Source organism: Camelus ferus, chromosome 18, assembly GCF_009834535.1.
Source record: "Camelus ferus isolate YT-003-E chromosome 18, BCGSAC_Cfer_1.0, whole genome shotgun sequence".
Classification (NCBI taxonomy): domain Eukaryota; kingdom Metazoa; phylum Chordata; class Mammalia; order Artiodactyla; family Camelidae; genus Camelus; species Camelus ferus.
Genome location: NC_045713.1, coordinates 34,333,993 through 34,349,665, shown reverse-complemented (window position 1 = coordinate 34,349,665; position 15,673 = coordinate 34,333,993). Strand labels below are relative to the sequence as shown.

General features: G+C 42.1%; 1 long non-coding RNA gene across 3 annotated transcripts in view; it reads right to left on the bottom strand.

Annotated features, from left to right (window-relative positions):
- Positions 1–15,673, bottom strand: part of LOC116657610 — a 231,280-nt gene that overhangs the window by 135,967 nt on the left and 79,640 nt on the right. For all 3 annotated transcript variants that reach the window (XR_004312792.1, XR_004312793.1, XR_004312791.1), the window contains exon 4: positions 2,904–3,122. This is a non-coding gene — a long non-coding RNA (uncharacterized LOC116657610). The remainder of the gene's footprint in view (positions 1–2,903; positions 3,123–15,673) is intronic.

Here is a 15,673-nt window from a genome sequence, read left to right as displayed (position 1 = left end):
TCACTGAGATACCAGCACTTCTGTTGAAACAAGTGCCTTTATTATTTGAAAGTAACAAAGCTCTTGCTTAAACAGCGGGAGTATGGAATTTTTACTCTTGTTTTCAACAGACTCATAAGAGATACAAAGAATCCACATGATCCAAGGACAATAGGTCAAATACTAAAATCTGGAAGACGTCCCCTGGCACCCAGTGCATAAATAGACATACACACTCCTCATCAGAGAGGGCGTTGGAACCAGTCCATGGATTCGTTGGCATTTTCTTTCTCCCTTTGTAATTTTTTTTTTCTCTCGGTATGACTGGAATATAAATCAGTAGCCTGGAGTCTTTCTGGTTAACAAGGTTCTCATTTGGGAGGGTGCAGCCTAGGAGGCCATTAAAAAGAGAAAGAAAAGCTTCTTCTATAAGCATTTCCTGCCAGCTGCTGAGGGCTGGAGGGGAGGGAGGGCGGCAGGGTGACAGCCCAGAACAGGACCATGAAGGCAAGAAAATCTGTAAAGAGTGAGAATTCTTGGTCCATGTCTCTGGCAGATGATCCATGAATAGAAGCCCACTGTGTAAAAAGAAGATCCCTGGAGGAGGAGGGACAAGGGGGAAGAGAACCTTCCACTGATCCAAATGGGCCACTGCTGTCCGAAGTGCAGCAGGAAAGCGAAGTCCCTGCAGGTGCTTGCAAAACGTTTAATACTAAACACCTGGACTTTAAAAGCTGGAAGAGGGGTGGCCTCAGGCCTCGGCATCCTCCGTCTACTCCTAGAAGAAGAAGAGCATACGGTTGCTGGGCTGTCACTACGTGCCAGCACCACGCGAAGCATCTTACACGCACTAGTTATCTCAGTTAACCTTCGCCGCAGCGCCACGAGGCTGGAGCTATTATTATCCTCACGTTCCCAGTGGGCCTGGGGATGCTCGTAATTTGTCCAAGGTCATTTGGTTCACCAGCAGAAGAGCTAGAGTCTGCACCCAGGTTCTCTGACTGCATAGACAAGACTCTTGGACCTCTGCACCGTCCTGCCCTTTTACACCGTGACAGAGAGAAAGAGGAAATAAGGCAGATGGTATCATAGAATCATCTGTCCCCGAGATGATCCAGGGGTGGAGACAGTCTCCTTCATAGAAGAGCCCCCACACTCTGGGAGAAGACACCGGAGAAGCTACATGTAAGAATTAAGCAGCAACACCAACAATCATAAAAGGAGTAATTATATTGTGCCAGGCATATATATATATATTTATTACATAATATATATTATCTCACTTAATCCTCTGACATAAGAATTGTTGTACCCATTTTAGAGATAAGAAATGTTAAGTCCCATGTCCGGGATCTCACAGCCAAGGAGCAGCAGAGCTAGAATTCAAACACAAATTTGAAGCAAAAGAGCAAGCCTGTTTCCAGACCTGAGGTGCGTCTCTAAGTAAGTGGGTGATGTAGTCACTGCTTTATTTATCTTTCAAATATAATTAATATTCACTGTGTTTGGGGACTTTTTAAAATTTCTGAGATGGGGAAGGGCTAGAAAGAAACCCTTTACATTTCTGTTTGACTACAGGAGAACAGATGCTGAGATGAGGAGGACGTCAGGAAGGGAGTGGATTGGAGGGACAATGTGAGAAATGTACACGGTCCCCGTCTAGGCACTTAGATCTGATGTCTTTGATGGAAGTTGGTCTGTGAGTGGGTGAGATGGGAGGCAGGCCAGGGTTGAAAGGGGGAGAGTACAGAAAAGAAGAGGCAAGAGTGGAGCTAAGGAGAAGGGTGGAGCCATGACCACGTGTGGATGGCTAGGGGATGCGGGTCTCCGAGGCATCAGGGTGGTGTAATGATGGTCAAGACCTGGGACACTGGGCTCAGACTGCCTGGATGCAAACCCCAGCTCCTTCCCCTATGACTCTAATTATCTTAAAGCCCTCTGCCTTGCTGACATTTGCTTTCCTGGTCAGTAAAAGAGGGATAATTACCATTCCCTCTCATAGAGTTGTTGTGAGGATCAAGTGAGGAAATGAAAGTAAGTGCTTGGCAAGGTGCCTGGCTCCACGATCAGTACATGGTGATTATTTCTATAATGCATCCCCAGGGCTCCGCTAAACCTGGGGTTGAAACAGGGAGGAGTAAAGTTCACGGTAGTGATATGAATAATAATAATAACAATGTATTCTTGTATGTGAGACAGGAAGGAAGAGGTGCAGGGCACAGCCATTCAAGGAATGACACAGCAATTAACACCAAGATGGTGGAGATTCAACTCTCAATAGACCTTGAGGTCCAAGACAGCGGGAGATTTGACTTCCAGTAAACCTCGAGCTTCATTATACACTCATTGTAATACATTAGCATACAAAATGGCACATGCATGGGCAACAGGACAGGGCCAAGGCTGACCATAAAAGGTCAAAAAGTGGGCAGTGGCTCAATTCCTAGGAATTCCAGCCCCTTCCCCAAAGTAGTTGGAATAACCCTCCCACTTGTTAGCATATGAAGTTACCAAGCCCGTAAAAGCTAACAGCCCCCTACACCTTGTCGCCCGCTCTCCCTTCTGAGTGAGACGGCCCGCACTCTGCCTATGGAGGGTGTATCTTACTTTAAACTGAGCACCCAACCCCATACCTCATGGCTTTTCTCTTGCTTCCTGAGACAGCCTGCACTCTGTCTATGGAGTGTGTATCTCTCTGAATAAATCTATCTTTACTCAACTGTGGCTCACGCTTGAATTCTTTCCTGAGCCAAGCCAAGGACCCACACTTGGTGAGGCACACCCCAGAGACTCAGTTGAGACCTGGGACATGGCCATCCCCTCATCCCACATTTTCCTGTATTGTATGTATTAGTCACCTATTGCTGCCTAACAAGTGACCCCCAAACTTAACAACTGAAAACAATAAACAGTTATTATCTCACAGGTTTTGTGGATCAGGATTCTGGGTTTAACTTTTCTGGATGCCTCTGGCTCAAGATCTCTCATGAAACTGCAGTTAAGCTGTCAGACTCCATGGTCCCATTTGAAGGTTCAACTGGGGGCTCTTCTTCCAGGCACCTTTACGTGACAGTTGGTGGGCTTTGACCCCTCACCACATGGACCTCTCCACAGGACTGATTCATGATACAGCAGCTGGCTTCCTACAGGACAAAAAAAATCTAAGTCAGAGCATCCAAGAGAGAAGTAATAGTTTTTTAATAACTTAATCTCAGAAATGACAGCCCATCACTTCTGCCATATTCAATTAATTACAAGTAAGTCAGTAAGTCCAGCCCACCCTATAGGGGAGGATGTTTCACAAGGGCACAAACACCAGGAGGTGAGGGTAACAAGAGGCCACCACAGTAGGACACCTGCCACCTAATGTTTTCACAATCAGGTCACAAGAACCTTCAGTCATCATATCACCTAATCTCTTAACATATGACCTGCTTTCGCACTAAAAATGATGGTGTGAATTGAGTTCTCCATCACTCTCAAGAATGTGGAATCAAGCTAAAAATGTGATTTTCAAGCTTTTTGGTGACAGATATTTTCCCCGAATAAAATCTTCTTCGAGAGATGGATGGATAAACATTTTGTTTCATATTTGTAAAATCAAATATGACTCAGCCAAAATTTGAAAACAGAAAAGAAGTGCTGATACACACAAGAACACAGGTGAGCAGTCAAAGCATTATTCTGAACGAAAGACACCTAACCCAGGAGTACATACCACATGATTGCATTTGCAGGAAACTCTAGGAAAGAAAAATATAATGTATTGTGATAGGGATAGATCAGTGGTTCCCCGGGACCAGGGGTGGAGGTTAAGAATTATGTGGGAAGAGGAGCGAAGGAATCATTGTGGTGATAGAAATGTTCTGTATCCTCATTGTTAAATCTTATTAGTCTATACTCTTAAAATGGGTATTGGTGATTATAAAGTGTATCTCATAGAACTGAAAAATATTGACTGACCTGATCGCAATAAGGATGCGTATCTATCCTGTTATAAAAAACCAATGAGAGGGCTACGGATAGTCAATGCTCACGATGTATACTGAACCACAGAGGACGATTAATTCAATGCTGGGAACCTGCTCTCCCAGTGGAGGACAGGCAAGGACTCAGTCTTTCCACATGGTGCCGTGTAAAACCACCGCACATACCCCTTTTATACCTGCCATAAAAATCTGCCTTCGTTCTCATGGTTTCTGGAGTAACTGGTGCCTCTGCAAAGGAAAGATACTTCTCTTCTACCCCTTTCTCTTTCCATCTCCTTCTCTCTCTCTCTCTCTCTCTCCTCTTCTTCCTCACTCCCTTTTCCCCTTTATTTACCTCTGCCACGCCTTCTCCACTTCCTTCCTTCTTTTCTCTTTCTATACATCAAATCAGACCCGAGTGACTGTTCTGCAGCTTTTCTCCCACTTTGTTTCTCTTGGACAACATTCTAGACCGATCTGCCTTATCCTTTTTAATGGCTACGTTGCATTTTGTTGTATGGATATTCTAAGGTGCATTTAGCAAGTACTCTGTGGATAGAAATTTACCCTGTTTCCAGTTCGGGCTATTTTTTTCCCCTTTCTAAATTGTTTTATTGTCATAATTGTTTGAGACAAGAAGGAATATCTCCCACTGGTAAAGAGATGGCACTGCCCCCTTAGAAAAGTCCAGCGTCCATCCCAGTCGACATGGTATGCGTATTACTCATCCTGAGTACAGTTGTGCTGCAGCCACCGTTGAAACTTTTTTTCTCAGGATCCATGGAGATGGAAGCAGCCTATCTGGCCCTCCTGGGATGAACTTCTAACACCCACGTAAACCTCCTAGAAGTGAGAACCCAGCAAACATCTTGAACATCTCTGAAGGCTGTGAAAATATATTGCACTTGAGCTGTTATTAACATGTGATAACTCATTAAAACCGACTAATTATCAATAAGCAGCATGTTCCTTTCACACTCCACATGAATCGGATCCATTCCAAAATGATGGCTGAATTAAACCCAGAGAGTCAGCCAATGGCCTCTTCCTATAGCCTTGCACATTCTTTGGGCTAGTTAATTCCCCTTTCTTCATCAACTGCTCGGGAAAATAAATGAGCAGGTGATACACTTCCTCTACTTGACATGCAAGACTTTCTGTGAAATATGATGGTAACAATGTTGATAATAATAATGGCCAATGCACATTGAACCACTTCCTATAGGCTACGTGCCTTACACAGATGATCCCATTGAATTTTATTAATATAATATGAAAATAGGCACAAAGAATGTAAACAAAGAGTGATCATTGCTCAATATGATGCAGCTGGTATGGGTGTCCAAGGTCTGCATACTCCCAAACCCCAGGTTTAGAGTGAGAGGAATTGGACCTGATCACCAAGAGAGAAAGAAAGAAAGAAGAAAAAGAGAGAGAGAGAGAGAGAAGGAGAGAAGGAGAGAAGGAAAGAAGGAAAGAAGGAAAGAAAGAAAGAAAAAAAGAAAGAAAGAAAGAAAGAAAGAAAGAAAGAAAGAAAGAAAGAAAGAAAGAAAGAAAAGGAAGGAAGGAAGGAAGGAAGGAAGAGAGAGAGAGAGAGAGAGAGAGGGAGAGAGGGAGGGAGGGAGGGAGGGAGGAAGGAAGGGAGAAAGAAAGAAAAAAGACTTCATGCTGGCATGCCCCGAAGTTGGCCGTATACGTTTCCACTGTCTGGTACACTGCTTATGTTCCTGAGTGCAAGCCCTTACTGCTCGCCACATGACAGGTCAATAAATTAAGAGGTGAGGTGTTAGGGCAAGGAAGAGTGACTTTATTTGGAAAGCCAGCAGACTCAGAAGATGGTGGACTGGTGTCCCAAAGAACCATCTTGCCCAGGTTTGGATGCTAGTTTCTTTTATAGAACAAAGAGGAGGAGGTAAGGAGGTAACATTAAAAAGGAGGTACATTGTTGCAAATACTCCCCGGTTCCCACCAGACTCCTGAGGGGATGTGTTAATTTCTTCTTTCCTGTAGGCATTCATGGGTGGGTCTGGTCAGGATGTTCCCTGTGAGCTAAACGAAGGTGTTTTAGCTTAACCCTTAGGCATGGGAGATGGGCCATCATGCATACTTTAAGCTACATCCCTTTAGTGATTACTTGCAGCAAAAGCAATAGAATACAAAGGTTAAAGTAAAAGAAACGGATCCAATATGGAGTCAGCTCTGTTCTTCCCTATTACACTTAGCACATACTAGATGCTCAATAAAATTTTTTTCACATGAATGAAGAAAAATGGGACTTCTTATGGATTGTTTTGAGGGTTCCAGGAAATGACATATGTACAAAGCATTGTCCCTTGGCTGGAGTAATTGACTCATTTTCTACCCCATAAGTAGTCAGGTGGGATAAGTCAGCATCGGGAAATGCATGTTTATATAAGATGATCCATCTTTCTTCACAGGCCACGCCTTTCAGAGAAGGCTGAATGGGAGCCCAAATGCATAGAGGAGACCTAAGGAAAGAGCATGTTCCTCCCCTAACACCACAGGGAGCATCTTGTCTCACACAGGGATGTCATAACTAACCCTCCAAATGAACATACCCTGCCCCGCAAAAATTCCAAAATGAAATAAACAGGAAGCATGACAGTTCATGAAATTATGAAACCTAAGTCATGGGTTGATTTATCCTGCAGTCTTGCAGACATCACAAACCTTTCAACAGGATCAAAACAAAGATGTTCTTTCCATAATGGGTAAGTTAAATTGATTGTGGTATAACTGTAAAATGGAATATTTTTAAACTACTAGAAAGTGCAATCAACATGTATTTAAAGCCACTGAAAGATTTTTTTTTTTTTGGCGTATAGTCAGCTTACAATGCTGTGTCCATTTCTGGTGTACAGCAAAATAGTTCAGTCATACATATACATACATATATCCGTTTTCATATTCTTTTTCATTATAGGTTACTGCAAGATATGGAATAGAGTTTCCTGTGCTCTACAGTAGAAACTTGTTATTTATCTATATTATATATAGTAGTTAGTATCTGCAAATCTCAAACTCCCAATTTATCCCTTCCCACCCTGAAAGATGTTTTGATAATTAAATGAACAAAGCCAATAAAACAGAAGATGTGGTATAATCCCAGTTTTTCATAAGGCATAAAATTTAAGAAAAAGAGGCTGGAAGAACATAGAATAGAGCAAAATGTGAGCAGATTTTTAATGTAGTTAAGCTTCTAGGTGATTTTTAATATTTTATTTGACATATCTGTGTTTTTAAATTTTTACATAATAAATCTATACTGACTGGTGGATTAAAACTAAACTTAAACCTATTGAGATGGTCATGTTTATTTAAAAAGAGGCCTATAGGGCAGAATTCAGTCCTAGCCCAAAGCAAGCCCAGAAAGGGCATTTGAAACTGAATATTCAGCCAGGCTGTGCCAATTACCAAAGGATCCCAGAGAACTTGGGTAAGAATCAGAAATTGTTGAAAATGGTGGAGAAGTTTTTAAAATTCCACTCTGCTGAGAAGCATAATAACTCCTCTCCCAAACTCTATTATAACTAATTTCAAATATGTCAGTGAAACGCATGTCACTTCTGGATATTTAAAAGCATCCAGATGCCCAATACCGGGTAGGAAAAAAAAGAAGAAGAAGAAGATAAAAAGCTAGTGTTTGTCCACATTTTCCAGTTCAGGTGGCATTTCAGCAGCCTTGCAAAGAACTTTCCTTGGCGTAGGAGCTCTTGTCTAGCTCTCTTTGGGCAATTTGATCTCCCCAAAGACTCTAGTACCATGGTATGGGAAATGACCGAGTCCGGAAGTCAGGAGGGGGTGCCCAGCTCTGCTGTTAGGGCTGTGTGACCTTGGGCAGGTCCACCTTCATGTCTCATATGGTTGATCTATTCAACCCAAGCACTAAGATTTTCTCCCCCTGGGATTTTGAAACTTGGAAACTGAGTCTGGGAATTGAGGCACATTCATGGCAGAACTCGAGAAGTCAACCATGAATTCCACCTGCTACCGAGCTCTCCAGAGCTTTGCCGGTATTTCCCTCCCTAAACAACTCTCCCTTCCTTCCGTGATAGCCCCTACCATCCTAACAGTCAATGACTGATCTTCCTTGTAGTAGCCAGAGTCCATTTCTGTTGCTTGGAACCAGCTGAGACTTCACTACTGTGGCTCAGATGGAAAGAAGTCCTCCCTGCCCAGCGCGGAGGCAATTGGTCATTCAGGCAGAGGAGTCTGACCCACAGGAAAAGGCTGCCACAGAGAGCAGCTGTCATCCCCGTGCAGAGAGGCAGGGACCCAGCAGGGCAAGCTGTCACACTCAGTAAAGATTCTCAAGCCGCCCAGCCGCACGCTCTGAGTACCCAGGCGTGAATCCCCCTGGGGTGAGGGAGCAGAAAGGAGTGACAATGAACATGACTTGTGGTCTACATCGCCCAGCTCTGCACGCCCAGCTGACTGTGTGCCCACCTGAAGCCACACCTGGTGGTAGCAATCAGGGAGCAATTCTGCTCCCCAGGCGACATTTGGCTATAATGTCTGCTGACATTTTTGGTTATCCCAACTTGGGGTGGGGTATTACTGGCATCTAATGGGTAGATACCAGAAGTTCTTGCTTCCCATTATTGCTGTAACAAGTTGCTACAAACTAAGTGGTTGGAAACAACACAAATTTATTTTCCCACAGTTCCAGAGGTCAGAAGACGAATGTGAGTCCATGAGGTTCCCCTCCATCTGGAGGCTCTGGGGAAGAATCTATTTCTTTGCATTTTCCAGGTTCTCGAGGCTGTGTGCATCCCTTGGCTTATGGCTCTGTCCTCCCTCTTCAAGGCCAACAGCCCCAGCATCTTCTCCTCCCTCTCTGCTTCCATCATCACATCACCTTGTCTCTTATAAGGACACATATGATTGCATCAGGCCCACATGGATCAACCAAGATAATCTCCTGCATCTCAGAATCCTGAATTTAAGTCATATCTGCAAGGGTTTTGGTTTGGTTTGGTTGTTTACTATGTGTAACGTAACATATACACAGATTCTGGGAATTGGGAAACAGAAATCTTTGAGGGCCATTATTCTATCTCCCACGCCAGGGGTCCTGCTGGACATCCTACAGCCCCCACAACAAAGAATCATCAGGTTTGCAAAGTCAATAGCACAGAGGGTGAGAAGCCTGGATGCTCCCCGCCAGCCATGTGAGCCGATTCCCAACCTAAATCTCCTCTTGTGTAATCTAATGGTTCTGTTGCTCTGGCAAACTCTGACTAACATGATAGACGTTAAAAAAAAAAAAAAAAAAAAAAAAAAAAAAACTTTAATGATAAATACCAAATGTTTATGGTAGATATTTCTGGGTAGTAGGATTTTAATTGGTTTTTATTGGTTTGTTTATTAATCTTTGTAGCTCCAGTGCCACTCAGCTCCATGCTAGCACATACGAGGTGCTCAGGAAATATTTGCTGTTGAGGTGAAAAAGTACCACCAGCGTGCGCTTAAGCTAAAGCATCAGGGGATTCATTGGATATAAGGAAGGCGTTTCTACCATAATAATGGGCAGTAAAAACAGGAAAACATAATTAAAACAGCATCTAGAATTACCTTTCTTGAAGATATTTTTTAAAAGAGTGGAGCCATCTTTAATAAGTCACAAATCCATGAGCTGTAAAAATATATATATTTTATGTATATATATATTTGATTATATAAAAGTTTTTTTAAAAAAAGTCTGCAGACCCAAAACTATGATAAGCAAAGTCAAAATACAAATAACAAACCAGGAAGTAATGTTTGAGATGCTGAGCGTAGAAAAAGGCTAATTTCCGTAAAGTATAAAATCAGTAAGAAAAAAAGTAGACCAAAAAAAAAGTGAGCAAAACATAAGGACAATTTGTAACAAAAGAAATGCAAGTGGCTCCAAACAAATGGAAAAATGCTCTATTCGTAAGTGAAATGCAAATTAAAACTATGCTGAGATATCAGTTTTCACCTATCAGATTGACAAAATTAAAAAGAACCTGATAACCCACTGTGGTTGATGCAGCTGGAGGGAAACACTCTCAGACATGGCTGGGGTTGGGGTGTAAATTAGTACAGCTTCTGCAGGGAACATTTTGACAATATCTATTAAAAAGTGTATCATTTGGCCCAACCATTCTACTTTTAGGAATCTAATCCACAGACGTATTTGCACATGAGCAAATTACACAGGTATCAGATTATCGACTGCAGCTTGTTTATAATTGCAAGAGTGGAAACAGCCCGAACATTCACCAGTAGGCTGCTGCTTAGATAAACTACAGCCTCCTACACAGTGCACTCTGTCGCTCCAGAACAAAGAAAAAGAAAGTTCTCTGTGTACTGAGGATGGGAGCATCTCTAAGGTATGTATTTAAGAGAAGGGGGTGGGAAGCACATAACAGAAAAGTGGGCATCTTCTATGATTAAAAAAAAGAGGGAGAAAATATATGTACGTAATGGTTCATTTGTTGCCTCGAGGATGGAGGGGTGGAAAATAGAAAAGCAAGAGACCTTCCACTGTTCATCCTTTTGAACGTTTTAAAGTTGGAACCACGTGAAAATACTTCCTACTCAAAAAACCAATGGAGCCTCCTTCCTACTTCACAATTTTCTTCACAGTGTTCCTAAAGTCAGAGGTGCTCTGCCTTACACACACACACACACACACACACACACACACACAGAGAGAGGCACAGTCTTCCTCCTGGAAATGCCTTGTTTTTCATTAAAAACTCTGTTCAGATGTAACTTCCTCCAGGAAGTCTTCCCTGACCAGCCCGAGCTCCTCCACAGAATGTGAGCTATCTCTGTTATACCCATTCACAGTACCCTGTGGCATTTATCACAATTGATGGCTATTAGCAATTATTTAACACCTGTCCCCCTCATCAGAGGTACCACAAGGGACTAGTTCATCAGTGAGTCCCCAGCACCGAGCTGAGCATCTACCACATAGACATGCTTCTGAAAAAGGCCTTCTTCCTTGGGAGGGAGGTGTTATGCATTGCATGTTTGAAATCCTAACCCCTGTGTGATGCTATACAGAGACAGGGCCTTTGGGAGGTGATTAGGTCATAAGGGTGCAGCCCTCGGGAAGGGGATTAGTGCCCTTATGAAAAAGAGGTCCCCGAGCGCCAGCTAGCTCTCTCCTCACTATGTGGGAACACAGGAGAAAATGGCCATCTGCAACCTGGCAGAGGCCTTCACCAGAACTCAACCATGCTGATGGCAGACTTCCTCCAGAACTGTGAGAAATACATGTTTGTTGTTTCAGCCACTCGGTCGGTGGTATTTTTCATAGCAGCCTGACTAAGACAGAAGGGAAGAAAAAGAAAGGAATATGAACAACAACAGTTATTTCACATTGTTGAGCCAGACAGTGGTCTCGGTGCTTCACGCATAGTCACACGTATGATCCTCGCAACGAGTGGGTACTAGCACTTTACAGATGAGGAAACAGAGGCTCGGGGAGACTAAGCCTCCTCCCCATGGTCACCAGGCCACGCCAGGATGCAAATGCAGGCAGTCTGGTTCCAGAGCCCACGACCTCAGTCCCTGGAGGGAAGGATGGATGGGGAGAAAGAGGAGGGAAGGCAGAGGGAAGAAGGCTCCCACCCAGCAGGAGGATGGAGCATCAGACCAACCCTCCAGTGCGGGGCCTCGCCGGGCCAGCAACAGCTGACCTTTGGGACGTTACAAGGACACCATTTATGAAGATTCTATATTATACATAAAACACTTGCCAACTTGAAGATATTGGACCTCAACAAAGAGACAGCAGGACTGAAGTACAACAGCTGCCTTGTCTAGAGGAGCAGGTAACCCACATTGTAGATAAATACACTATCTGGTGTGGGTTAATAGGCTTCATTGAATTAATGATGACAGAATAATTACAGTGACAAGCGAAGCAGCAGGGAGACTGGGGGTGCTAATTGGGGATAATTCCCATGCCAGGCAAGATCAGAAGTTTTGACTTTAGGACTATGGAGACTTCCCGGCGATTGGAGCTTGATCATTTTTATTATTTTAAGTCGACAGCATCCACCATGACTTGTCTGGGTTCTCAGCAAGGCAACAGGAACTAGTAATAAGAGAAAGAGAAAGAAATGAGAAATCAGAAAAACAGAGGAGTTCCGATACCTGCTGTTTCTTCGCAAATAGAATTTGTCTGTAATCCTTAAGGTTCAGACTGGATCCTGGAAAGCATAAGTAAACGGGGATTACATTTGCAATAAAAATAGCTATCATTTATTGAATCCTTACCTCCAGCCAGGCTCTGTAATAAGCCCTCTTTAGGCTTTGGCCCACTGATTGCCCAAAATAATTTGTGGAGTAGGAACAAACATATTCCCTCATTTTATGAGTAAGACAACAGAGGCTCAGAGAGGCAAAGTGACTTGTCCAAGGCCACACAGCCAGTAAATTACAAAAAAAAAAAAAAGGGAATTTAAGCTGGAGTTAAGAAAGCAAAGCTTTAGAATAATGCCCAGAAAAGAGTCACTTCTGAGGGAGGAGGTAGATTAAAGAGCACATCAGAAGGCTACACCTATAGGTATAATTTGTTGGTGAGAATGCATTCCATTCGATTCAATATGGAGGGGTCTACTGGATACCTACCATGGGCCCAGCACAGCCCTAGTCTCCTGTTGTTAACTTTTTTCCCCAAAGATGGTCAAGACAGTAGCTCCCTTGCCTCGTGTTCTTATAAGGCAAACTTGATATTCTTCATGTTGAATGACGGAGTCCGTGATCCCTCTCCCTTGGACTTTAACAGCTGCTCTAATCAACAGACTATACTAGGAAAGATGCTCTTTGACTTCCAGAGACAGGGTGCTCACTCTTGGACCCCAGCCACTATGCCATAAGGAAGCCCAACTAGCCCATTTTGGGAGACTGCATGAAGAGCCCACATGCAGATGTTTTAAATAACTGGCTAGCTGAGGTCCCAGCTAGCAGTCAGCATGAACACTGGATGTGTAACAAAAGATGCCTCCAGATGACTCCAACCCCTGGCCATTAAGTCACCCTCAACTTTTGAATTTTTCTCAGCTGAGTCCCCAGACATCATGAAGCAGAAATAAGCCACCCCTTCTGCACTGAGTCTGAATTCTTGACCCAGGGGATCTGTGAGAATAATAAAATTATTGTCATTACCCCTAAATATTGGTGTGATTTGTTACATAGAAATAGTAACTGGAGGAGCCCCCAAAGAGTGATTTTTTAAGTGTATGAAACAGAATCTGCCCTTCTGTCTACTTTAAAAAGACTCCTATGACAGAATTTTAATCAGAAGACAATGTGCCTCATCATAGCCAAAAGGTGAAAATAATCCAAATGTCCATCAATTGATGACTATCGAACAACCAAAATGTGGTAAAGCCATACAATGGAATATTACTCGGCCATAAAAAAGGAACAAATTATTGACACCTGCTACAACATGGATGAACCTGGAAAACATTATGGTTTTTTCAGTTCTTATTTTTTAATGAAATGTAGTTGATTTACAATGTTAGGTTCAGGTGTTCAGCAAAATGATTCAGTTATACATATACATACACACACATATATTTTCAGTTTCTTTTCCATTATGGCTCATTACAAGAAATTGAATATAGTTCCCTGTGCTATACAGTAGGTCCTTGCTGCTTATCTACTTCACATATAGTAATGTGTATCTGTCAATCCCAAACTCTCAATCTGTCCCTCCCTCCCCCTTTTCCTCCCTGGTAAACACAGTTTGTTTTCTATGTCTGTAGTCTATCTCTGGTTTGTAAATAAAATTTGTATCTTTTTTTTTAGACTCCACATATAAGAAACATCATATGATATATCTTTCTCTGTCTGACTTACCTCACTTAATATGATGATCTCTTGGCCCATCCATATTGCTGCAAATGGTATTATTTCATTCTTTCTTTAAGTCTAAGTTATATATATATAACATCTCCTTTATCCATTCATCTGTAGGTGGACATTTAGGTTGCTTCTATGTCCTGGCTATTGTAAATAGTGCTGCTGTGAACATCGGGGTGCCTGTATCTTTTTGAATTACAGGGTTTTTTTCAGATATATGCCCAGGAGTGGGACTGCTGGATCATATGGTAAGTCTATTTTGAGTTTTTTAAAGAACCTCCACACTGTCCTCCATAGCGGCTGCACCAGTTGCATTCCCACCAACAGTGTAGGAGGGTTCCTTTTTCTCCACACCCTCTCCAGCATTTATTGTTTGTAGACTTTTGAATGATGGCCATTCTGACTGGTGAGTATCTTAGGAAAACATTATGTTAAAGAAAGAAGCCAAACATTGTATGATTCCATCTTTCTTAAATTTTTATTTATTTATTTATTTATTTATTTATTTATTTATTTATTTATTTATTTATTTATTTATTTTTAATGGAGGTACTGGGGATTGAACCCAGGATCTCATGCACGCTAAGCATGTGCTCTACTCTCCCCCTTGATTCCAGCTGTATAAAACACCCAGAAGTGGGCAAATCCAGAGAGGTAGAAAGTAGATTAGTGGTTGTCAAAGGATGGGGACAGGGCCAATGGGGAGTGACCGCTTAATGGGTAGAGTTTCTTTGAGGGGCAATTAAATACATAAGAATTAGATAGTGATAAGAGTTGAAAAATCCTGCAAATATACTAAAGCCACTGAATTGTACATGCTTAAGGGGTGAATTTTATGGGGTGTGAATTGTATTTCAACATTGTTTTAAAAGCAACATGCCACATGAGGGGCTTCTGCAAGAGTGTGAACTCATAAGCCCTGGGGTCAAGTAAGTCTGAGTTGTCATCCAGGAATTAACCAATGTCTAATTGTGTGGACTTGGACAAGTTCCTTGATCCCCCTGGGACTCGGATTACCCATCTGTAAAATGGGAATAAGAAGACTCAGTGGGCAGGGCTGTTGTCAGTGTTAAAAAATTGCCTGGTCAAAAATTTTAACAGGAACTCACTCAAGCAGCACAAACCAAACCAAGGATTTTATTAAAGGAACCAAGGACATCTCACAGAAGTCCAGGTCACTAAGAGGGACTTGGCCTCATAAGAAATTTGAACCAGAAATTGAAAAGCTATCAAAAATCAAGGCTGCGATTCTTTCTGGCATACGTGTAATGAATAAACGAATTTCTTTAAAATTTGCTGATTTGTAGAAAATTGAGATTTTTGCATCGTATTTTAAAGGTAATCCATTAGTGTCACTTAGTTATTTGCAAAATAACATTTTTGTAAAGGAGACTTAATTTGAATACCAAATAAGAAGCAGCTCAGTATCCTAGCTAGAAGACTCGAAAAGGAGTTAATGATCACAAGATTGGAGCACAAAATCAACCTCCTGTGACTAATTTAGTCTATGACCTTAGGAGGACAACTGGACTTTTTCTACAACAAACATTCGAATGAATAATAGTTCACATTTATTTTTTAATCTCAAGGTTACAAGTTAACAGTCCTAGGGACTTTTAAAACAAACTTCTTAATCATATGGGGAAATGCTTTCCTATTTTATACATAAAATTAGGAAGAAATTGAACTCTATGCTGACAAGAGACAAAATTATACATAGACTTCACTAAATTCTTTATGGCAGCAGCCCTGATAGTCAATGGTCTTCTTTATTAATCTGAAGGGCGGTTCTCAGCCTTAGCTGCACCTTAGAATCACTGAGTACTTTTTGTTTTAAATATCAGGACCCTACC